Source organism: Antrostomus carolinensis, unplaced genomic scaffold (assembly GCF_000700745.2).
Source record: "Antrostomus carolinensis isolate BGI_N321 unplaced genomic scaffold, ASM70074v2 scaffold9930, whole genome shotgun sequence".
NCBI classification, from domain to species: domain Eukaryota; kingdom Metazoa; phylum Chordata; class Aves; order Caprimulgiformes; family Caprimulgidae; genus Antrostomus; species Antrostomus carolinensis.
The window spans coordinates 1-9,711 of record NW_010286438.1 but is presented as its reverse complement, the minus strand read 5'-3'; positions in this window follow the sequence as shown (position 1 = coordinate 9,711).

Genomic DNA, 9,711 nt, shown 5'->3' with positions numbered 1-9,711 from the left:
TGCTGAAGCAATAAACGTGCTGTCTCTGATGATGAAAAGTGCCTCCATTCTGACTCAGCTCAAATAGAAGAAGAAAGTGCTCAAGAGGTGGAAGCAAGGACAATCCACCTGGCAGGAGTATAGAGGCTTTTCCCCAGCTTGCAGTGATGGAATTTGTAGAGAGAAAATCCTGCTGGAGGGAAAACTGACAAGGGACGTGAAGGGCAGTTAGAAAAGCTTCTTTAGGTAGAACAGCAAAAAAAAGACTAAGGAAAAGACCAGAACCCCCAGAGAGGGACCTGGGGGTTCTGGTCAACGGCAAGTTGAACATGAGCCAGCAGTGTGTCCTGGCAGCCAAGAGGGCCAACCATCTCCTGGGGGGCATCCAGCACTGCATTGTGAGCTGGTTGAGGGAGGTGACCGTCCCGCTCTGCTCTGCACTGGTGCGGCCTCACCTCCAGTACTGGGGGCAGTTTTGGGCACCACAGGATAAAAAGGATATAAAGCTACTGGAGAGTGTCCAGAGGAGGCCACTAAATTGGTGAAGGGCTTAGAGGGGAAGCCGTGTGTGGAGAGGCTGAAGTCACTTGTTTTGTTCAGCCTGGAGAAGAGGAGACTGAGAGGAGACTACAGTTCTCTGCAGTCGCTGAAAAGGAGTAGTACACTGCTGCAAGGCACTAGGGCTGGTGTGCGTTGGGATCTGTGTTAAGAAAGGCAATCAGACTCTCTAAGACATTGCTTAAAATAACAATTATTGCAGCTAACATTACAAGGAAAAAGGATGGTATAGATCATCCTACATTCCCTCAGATACAGGGAACCCCAAGTTGTGCATCATTGGACAGACCACCAGTCAAGGCATGGCATCCAGTGCAGGTCCCATCCATGGAGATAGATGTTCACTGACACTTTGGTCTTTAGAGCTCGTGGAGGATTTTCTAAAGAAGAAAACAATTCTATTTGTCTCTACTGTGAAACAAAAGGATGTTCACAGGAAAACATGCTGCTTCACTTTATGATAAATACAAGGACACAGGTGGTGCAATCACCCATGCCAAGTGGGAGCTACCTACAGGTTCCTGCCTTCTGATAGGCACACAAAGTTTAACCTGCAGCCCAGGGGTATGTGCAGCACAGCACAGGATGGGAAGCCAACCTATATGCTTGGCACAGCACAGCCCTGTGCCTTCTAGTGTCAACTGTTCTGTGGATCACTAACTCTTTGATGTACAATTGTATTTGAGTTCAAGTAACTACAGAAGGCTTTGAACCAAAGGCTCCTGGGAGCATTTTAAGACACATGAAGGAATAAAAGATGATGGGAAAAGCCAGCATGGATTTAACAAGGGCATATCTCTCCTGACCATCCTTATTTTCTTCTACAATGAGGTGGGTTGTTCTATAAACAAGGGGAGAGCAGAGGATGTTGTACACCTTGTGTTCCTTCTCTGGCAGGGGGACTGGACTAGATGGTCTTTCGAGGTCCCTTCCAATCCCTGACATTCTGTGATTCTGTGATTCTGTGTGATTCTGTGACTTTAGTAAGGCCTTCAGTGTAATATCCAAGAGTATCCTTGTAGCCAGATTAGAGAGATAAAGACTGAGTAAATGGACAATATTGTGGGTGGAAAATTAGTTGGACTGCCAGGAGCAGCAGGAGCAGGGCTGCTCCATAGCAACAGTGAGCTGGGCCAAGGGTTACCCCAGGGTGGGCAATGCCCTCACCCACTGGCACCACACCACAAGGTCTGACCCCAGGGAAGCAGAGAAGAATGCCAGTAACAGCGTCCATCAACAGCCCCAGACACAGCAAGAGAAGAACCAGGGCCAGGGACCATCTGGGGAGCCCAGGGTGAGCAAGCAGTCAGAGCTGGCTGCTTCCTGTGGGATGGGAGCCATGGGGACAAGAGCCAGGGGGATAATGGTCTCACTGATGGTACCTGATCAGGGAAGCAGGACAGACCCTGAAGTCCTGGCCAGATCCAAACAAGCGTTCAGATCATAAGGGCAGGGACAGTGGTTTGGAAAGGGACATGGCATGAGCGGGTGGGGGCTGAGTGAGGTGGTCAAGCTGCCCCAACAGGCTCTGGAGGCTGCACAGGCACAAGCCCGGGCACAAAGAGGGTCCAGCTGGGTGAAAAGAGGTTCACCCAGGAGCCTGGGGCTGAGTAACAGTGAGTGTTGTGTAAAGATATGGAAGTTTTGTAAGAACAAGGCCCTGCATGACCAGACACTGGGCTCCTCAGTGCTCAGCAGAGGGCTGAAGGAGGCTTCACTGTCAGGGAGCAGCAAGGGCCAGCTTCTCCCCAAGGAAAGACAACCCAGGAGGCAAGGAGGATCCCACATCCAGGGATCAGTCCCACAGGACCTGAGCAGAGCAGGCACAGAGATCACAGACTCCAAGCAAGAGTCCAGATCGGAAGGGAATGTCATGGCTATGAGGCAGGTCCAAAGACAAACCACTAAGTCAGTCCACACGTCAGAGGTAGGCTGAGGTCCAGTGATCTCAAGGCAGGGCCAAGGTCACACTAAGAGTCCTTGGCCAGGCATGGGCACAGCTGTGTTTGAACTGGACACTGGTACATCACTGATGTAGCACAGAGAGGGACTGAAGGTTCAGGGCATAGCTTAGAGCTCCTGGGCCCATAAGGGTAAGGGTAGAGGCTCCATGTATGGATGGTCAGGACCATTAAAGGCTCTTTAGTGCACTCAGAGCCCTGTCACCCACTTAGGAGCAAAAGAGATGGGCCTGGAGACAAAGCTACAAGGCTTGACTCTGAGGTCCATGAGGAGGCAGGCCTGGAGGCAGGCACCTACAGTGTACTTCAGGCAGGGACTGAAGTGCCAAGGCTCAGCTGAAATGGGCTTCTGTTGTGGGCAACAGTCTTGAGTTGGGAATTTTCACATAATTTCTTGCTGATTAACATAAAATTTTTGGTGTTGGTTCAGGTAGTGACAAAAATCAATGTAACAAACTATGAAACAGACACTCAGACATTTTGTCCTGCTTCCCCATGCTCAAATTCTGTCCAAAAACTCTCCTTCTCTGCTTCCTAGTTTCAGCTTTCTTGTTACACTGAGTGCTTCCTAGTCCCTAGGTGAAGCAGCAGGCAATGCAAGAGTTTGGGGTTGCTATGTCACTCTTTCTATCTGCCAGCTGTTGCTGCTCACTTTTTTCCTGTGCTCTAGTCTGCTCCATGGGCTGCAGTTCCACAGGGATGTCTTTGCTCCAGTGTTGGTCACCTGTGGGCTGCAGTGCCTCTGGAGTGTCACTGCCCTGGCATGGGTTGCCTGTGGCTGCAGTCCCTTAGAGATGCCTCCTCTAGCATGGAGCACCTCCTCCCAAGAGTGTGTCTTGAGCTGTGCTCTCAGTAATGTCTCCTTCCGTTTGTCTTCTCTGTTTTGTTTCTCCAAACAGATCTCTCACATTTCTTCTTCCAGCCTTTCTTAATTATGCTTGAGCAGGGGTGCTGTACGTTCCTCTGACTCTGAAGATGTGGCATACAATGAGTTATTTGCATCCATTACAGGACCAGCTGCAACTGGCTGTGACTGGCTGAGGACAGTTCATGTCCTCCTCTCAGGAAGATCACCTCTAGTACCAAAATTGGCCAAGCGCCCAATACAGGCTCCTGGACCTATGTGCAGTGGGTGTGGGGGAAAGCTCCTAAGCTGGTCATGCTGTCAGGGTCCTAACATTGGCTGTTTTCAGTCCTGGGACTTCAATATCTGGTTGTATTTCCTATATATGTATTACCACTCAATGGATTTCTTTCTATGGTTTTGTACAGTCTTGCTTTAAAATAATGTAAAATTTTATCATCTCCAGCATATTTCAACTATGAGATCCATCATTCAGCTACCTGTTTGTTGTCAGCTACCTCTATGTGATTTTTTTTTAACTGCTTTCTACTAACTTCTTTTAATACCCTTAAGTTCCCTTGTCAGAAGAAACACTGAATAGTCAACCTCTGTTATTGTCTCCATATCATCCAAGACTTCAGAAACCTGCTCTCCTAGGAGTCTGGCTGTCTGGGCTCAGGCACATCTCAAGCAACTGTCCAGCCTTCAATCAGAGCACTGTTTGTGATAAGAGCTGTGAGATGCCTCCATGGGGGTCTACATGCCCCCTCATTTGAGAGAAGAATTTAAACTGTGTCTCTTGATTGTGGTCCTTGCTACTTCGCATGCCTGTGTCTGGCCACGAGCCTCACCAAGATGGACCCTGTAATGCACCACTGCAAGTGCTGGACACTAGTAAGAAACTGATTAAAATGCAATTTATTGGAGAGAATATGAGAGGGAAAAAGGAAATAGCATAGGTAATTTCATATCCCTTCAGATGGTGAGAACCCCAAGCTGTGCAGCGTTGGGTGGATCTTTATTCAGGGCACAGCACACTGGGCATATGCCATGCATGCAGAGGTTCACTAGTGTTGTGATCTTTACAGCCTTTATAGGTATGTTCTTAGAATTAAAGAACTCTGTCATTTCTACTGTCGAATAAAAGTATATTTATATGGAAACATGCTGCTTCACTTGAAGATAAAGACAAGGATGTGCTGGCAACATAATTCACCAGGTGCCAGTTTGGGACCATCTTCAAGCTCCTCCATTATGATTAACAGGTGAAGTTTATCCTGCAGCCACTTGGTATGTTCAGCACAGTACAGGCCTGGAGGCCAAGTGATATTTGCAACATAATATAGCACAGCACAGCACAGCACAGTGCACGCCTGTGCCTGATCAGGTCAATTTTTATGTGGGTCACTAACTCCTTGATATACAACATTTCAGGTTAGGACCACTAACAGACCCTGATGTGTGGACTTAACCTCCAGGCTTGGTATTTGATCTACCTCATCACTACAGACTTGTTTAGGAATCACTGGACAGTAGTATTGGAACTGAAGCATTGAACACCTTATCGGGGAGGCAGCTACGCTGCTGGCCTTGCCATCCCCTGCTGCCCTGGGTCTCCTTCCCTTTCCAAGCAGCCTCACCCTTGCTGCTCCTTGACTGCTGTCTCTTTTCCAGGCTAAAGAATCTTAGCTCACTAACCACAAGAAACAGAAAACTAAACCACTGCTCCATGGCAAAGCCTTCACAGTGGATGTGTAGCTTTCAGTTTGATTCAGCATGCTGTGCTTTCTCAAATATCATTTGGGAGCCTAGGACAGCTTTTCCCTTGGAGTCCAGGAGGTTCTCTGAGTGCTTTTCCTCTGGTGACTATGATTAGAGTACACTGCCTGCTAAGTCTTGTGCCTTCAGGCATGGATTTGGTTTGCTCAGGAGAAGGTAGGCCTTTCTTGCAAGTCAAATACGCAGAGAAGTGTGGAATGGTTCTATGGTTACCGTTATATTTCCCAAAGGGCAGAGAAGATATGCCAGCTCCAACCCTTCCCTAAATGACATGAGAATGAAAGGCACACTTGGTCCACAGAGCACTTCTCATGCTGTCCTATGCAGCATTGAAAAGAATGTCATTGCCTGTGGCTGGTTTTGTTCCACAGACCCGTAGCAGTACTGTGTGTGCAAAACAGCACAGCACAGAGTGAAAACGGAGTGTAGCAGATGGACAGATAGCAAATTATTGACATCCCAACTTCAGTCATGCTCCCAGGGAACAAAAAGGACTATTGGACAATACCTAGACTTTGTGGGAAGTGGGATTCATGTTTTTAAAGTCTTGCTGGACTTCAGAGTTCAGCAGCAGCCAGCAGTGTTTGCTCCCCTCATGGCTGATCCTCGCTCATCCCTTTGTGACACCATCCACGCTGCTCTTTGCGGAATTGCTTCCCGTGGGAGCTGCAGCAGCCACATGGACCATGGTAGAGCCTTTACAGCAGGTCCTGCTAGCCCAGCCCACCAATGCACAGTTCTGCCCAGTCATTGGTAGGGGCGTATAGATTTTGTTCAGCTTTGTTGAGTCTGCACTTTTACCTCTCATTTTAGCCTCTGAGGGTGTTTTCTCCTTCATAAACCAAATAGCTCTATCCCTTCTACAGTATTTGACTGTGATATTATTTTTTCATTCAGAACACAAACATCTTAAAATGCCTCTGGACTTTCATCAAATAGTATTTCTGTCTTTTTAAAAAAAATTACTGGGATCCAAGAACAGTGCCACTGGTCCACATTTTCAGTATATCAATTAGAATAATCTGCTTGCACAAAAATTAAAAGAACAAAATTGGAACCTACATTAAGCTCCTCAAACTAGTATTCAACAGATGTCTGTCTTTTCAGAAGACTGCTAGACATCACCTCGTGTCCCTAGTGACACCTAATGGCCTAATGTAAAACGAGTCAGATCGTTCTGTGTGACAGTGACGGCATTAGGTGGACCATATGCCTTGAATGCCTCTCTTATGTATAATTTTAGGAAGCTGCTTACCAGTTCTGCTTTGATTTTCTAAATTTCTTCACTTTAAAATAATTATCAAGCAGAAGAAAGGTTAAACAATAGAATAGCTATTTTCTTCATGTTGTGTAATAAATACTTCCATAAGAAATATTGATAGTTTTCCTATTGTTGTACCTAGAAAGTGCAGAGTGACAGACATGCTTATTTCAGATTATTTTAGTTTTATAGTTGCTTAATAATCTTATATACTCTGCTCTTTAGGACAATGTCTTAGAAGTCTTACTTTTTTTTTTTTTTTAGTTGTAGCAAAACTCTGTTGACTGCTTTTGTCTATAAGAAAACAGAACTTAATGTACCAGTAAACCTTGAAATGTCATATCTCTTGAAATACTTTTTTGCTTGAATACTTGTGTTAACTGTAGCTAATCCTTTATAATTGTCTTGGGACAACCAGTATTTGCAGTTGTCCCATAGACTTCATAGAGGGTATGAAAATACACTTCCCTGCTGCCAGCATCATCATTTCAAGTTATATTTAATGCTGACTGCAAATGGTTGAAGCAGCTCCAAATACCCCCATATGTCTCCTTTTTTTAACACTTTTTAAGGATTGATACTGTGATTTGCAATTCTGTGTTGTGTATCCCAGCAGAAGATTGCTTAATTCAGCAGTTAGCAGTAATAATATTTTCAATTAGATGATAAGCTGTAACCAAAAGAACCTTTGCTCTAAGGACTGTGAAATAGGAAATAACATCTCTAGAGGATTATTACATCAAGAGGCAATAAGAAAGATTTCTTGGTATGATTCTTGTGGGTATGAGATTGCTGAAGCAATCCACCTTTTAAGACAAACACTCTTCTCATGTTTTTGAAGTCCTATCTCTTAGGCATCACCTTGATATATTTACTGAGGACACTTAGAGGAAATGGAGATGTTCAAAACCCGCCTGGATGCTTTCCTGTGCGACCTGTTGTAGGGAACCTGCTTTAGCAGGGGGGTTGGACTAGATGATCTCCCGAGGTCCCTTCCAAATTCTGCGATTCTGTGAAATCTTTTTAAACTATCTGGATATACAATAGCAAATTAAAAAAAATTAGTTATTTGATATGCCATATGGAGATAAGCTTAAGGTAAGAATAGGAGCTGTAGGGTTTACCTTGCTTAAGCTCAAAATTTAAAAATAAAAATTCTTAAGCTGTTTAGTGACTTCTTATATGGGTACCTTCTGGTTTTGCAAATAGGATCTAAATCCTAGTCTGAACCACTTCTGTCAGTAATCACTACCCACTATATTATATGCTTCAGGTTGTGTGGTGCAATAACCCAGAATAAGTAATGACGTGTTTAGTTTGCAGTGCTTTTATTAGAATAAATAGAAGGACCGTCAATTAACATTCACAAAATCAATGACATGTCACTGGAATGAAGACAGGAAATTATACCAGTCAGAAAGATGTTGTATTTGGAGATAATGATTTATGAAGAAATGGTAGACTTTCTGTATGGTCCCTCAGAACAAGAGACACAGCCTAATAGTATGTGCAGCACAAAGAAGCCCAAATGCATTCCGGGAAGAAGAATACTTTGCTGCAGTTTAGAATTTCATCTGCAGGTTGTCCAGGCATCAATTCAAGGATGGTTGCCCAGCAAGTTGAACAGAAAGGAACAGGATTATTCTGAAAGCTGTGTTTATTTCACAGAACTCCTATAGAGAAACCAGATTCTCAATAGCAGTGGCAGGATTTCTCACAAAAATGAAAAGAATGGCCCTATCTCTCAAGTTATTCAGTGACAGTGGGAAATATTCCTAAACTACCTGCTGAAGTTCTCATTCAATCCTGGCTATAAGTCCTGAATACAAGTTGTGTGAGCAAAAATACCTGCACCTAAAGATGTGAAAAGTTACACGCTTCTTCAAGAATATGCCCCTAGATACTGAAGGCTTTCGACTTGGAGAAGATACTGGAGATGAGATTATACTACAATACTACACAGTAAAGGAGGTCTGTTTCTGAGGGGAAGGCAAGCATTATTTCTAGTTCTTTTGCTCCTTAGGGAGAACAATATTTACCAAAGAAGAGGATGATGTTGGTTGGATTGTGTTTGATAAAGAAAAGGAAAGGGTGGGAAGCCCTAAACTCTGGAAACTCAGAGGAATCTTTGATGTCTCCCATCACTTCTGCTGAGCCTGCCATCTCAGTGCCCTCTTCACTGACTTCCATGTACGCCTCATGGATGGCCTCAGACATCTTCAGGCTCTTTGTTGAAGAGATGCCAGACAGGTTGGCCAAAGGGCTGAACAGGTCGGTCATGCCCAAGGCTGTTAGGAGAGATGTGAGGTTATATTTTCCCTCAATCTTCATGCGTGGGAGGTACACTTTCACTCTCTTCTTTTGCATCACATTGGGACTGGTCCACTCCATGAGTTTTTCAAAGCTGATTTTGTTCTCAAGCTGCAAAGAGAGACAGGGACTGAAATGCTTGAGACGAGTGCAATGGCCTTAACAGCTGTTTTTATACCACTTGTTACTATTTTTTTCCATTTACTTTGTGTACACAATAGAACTGATACTTAATCTTAAATATTTGTTTATCCTATATGCTTCCTCCTGACTACAGCCTGTATCTCATCTATCTTGATGAAGTTTTCCAAAACTTTCTCATCTGAAAATTTCTTCATGAGATCAAGGCTTTTTTCTGTGAAAATACAATTCTTGAAAACATCAAATCAAATTGGTCCCAAAACTGTTCCTCCTGGAACAAATTTTATTGATCCCTTCCCTCATCTTAGTTCCATTCTAATACTGCTTTTCCCATTTTCCTTTTAGTCAGCTCTTGGAATGCTTTACTTATCGCTTCCATTTTTGTGGGACAGGATTTGGCTGGTCTCAGCAAAACTCCTAACACTGCTAAATTAATTGAGGGAGATGTGCTGGAACTTGTCGGCTACAGGCCTTGGGAAGGATAAGATAAGAACTTGAGAAGGAGTAGGTTGCGCTGACCTTCTGTCCATATCAGGATTTTGAGGCTACGCAGCCATCCTGTTGAAGGGGAACTATTGTTCTTGTGTAGTGGGGGCTGATGTAGTAAGGGGAGGTAGATGTTTAAAGGGAGATTTTTGATACCGACCAATCTGTGTGTGCCCAGTGTGAAATGTAGACCAATGAGCCTGTCCCACACATTTTTCATTTCCCCTTCAATAAACTTTTCTTGTTTAGCAAACCATTGAGTGCTCCCCTGGAAGACAGAAATCACTCAAAATGAAAAAAAAAGTCCTGCTAGCATGTCTGTTTCTGGTACTGATGAAGATCACTGCATATAGCAACATCCTCTTCTGCAGGGCTACAGCAGCACTATGCTC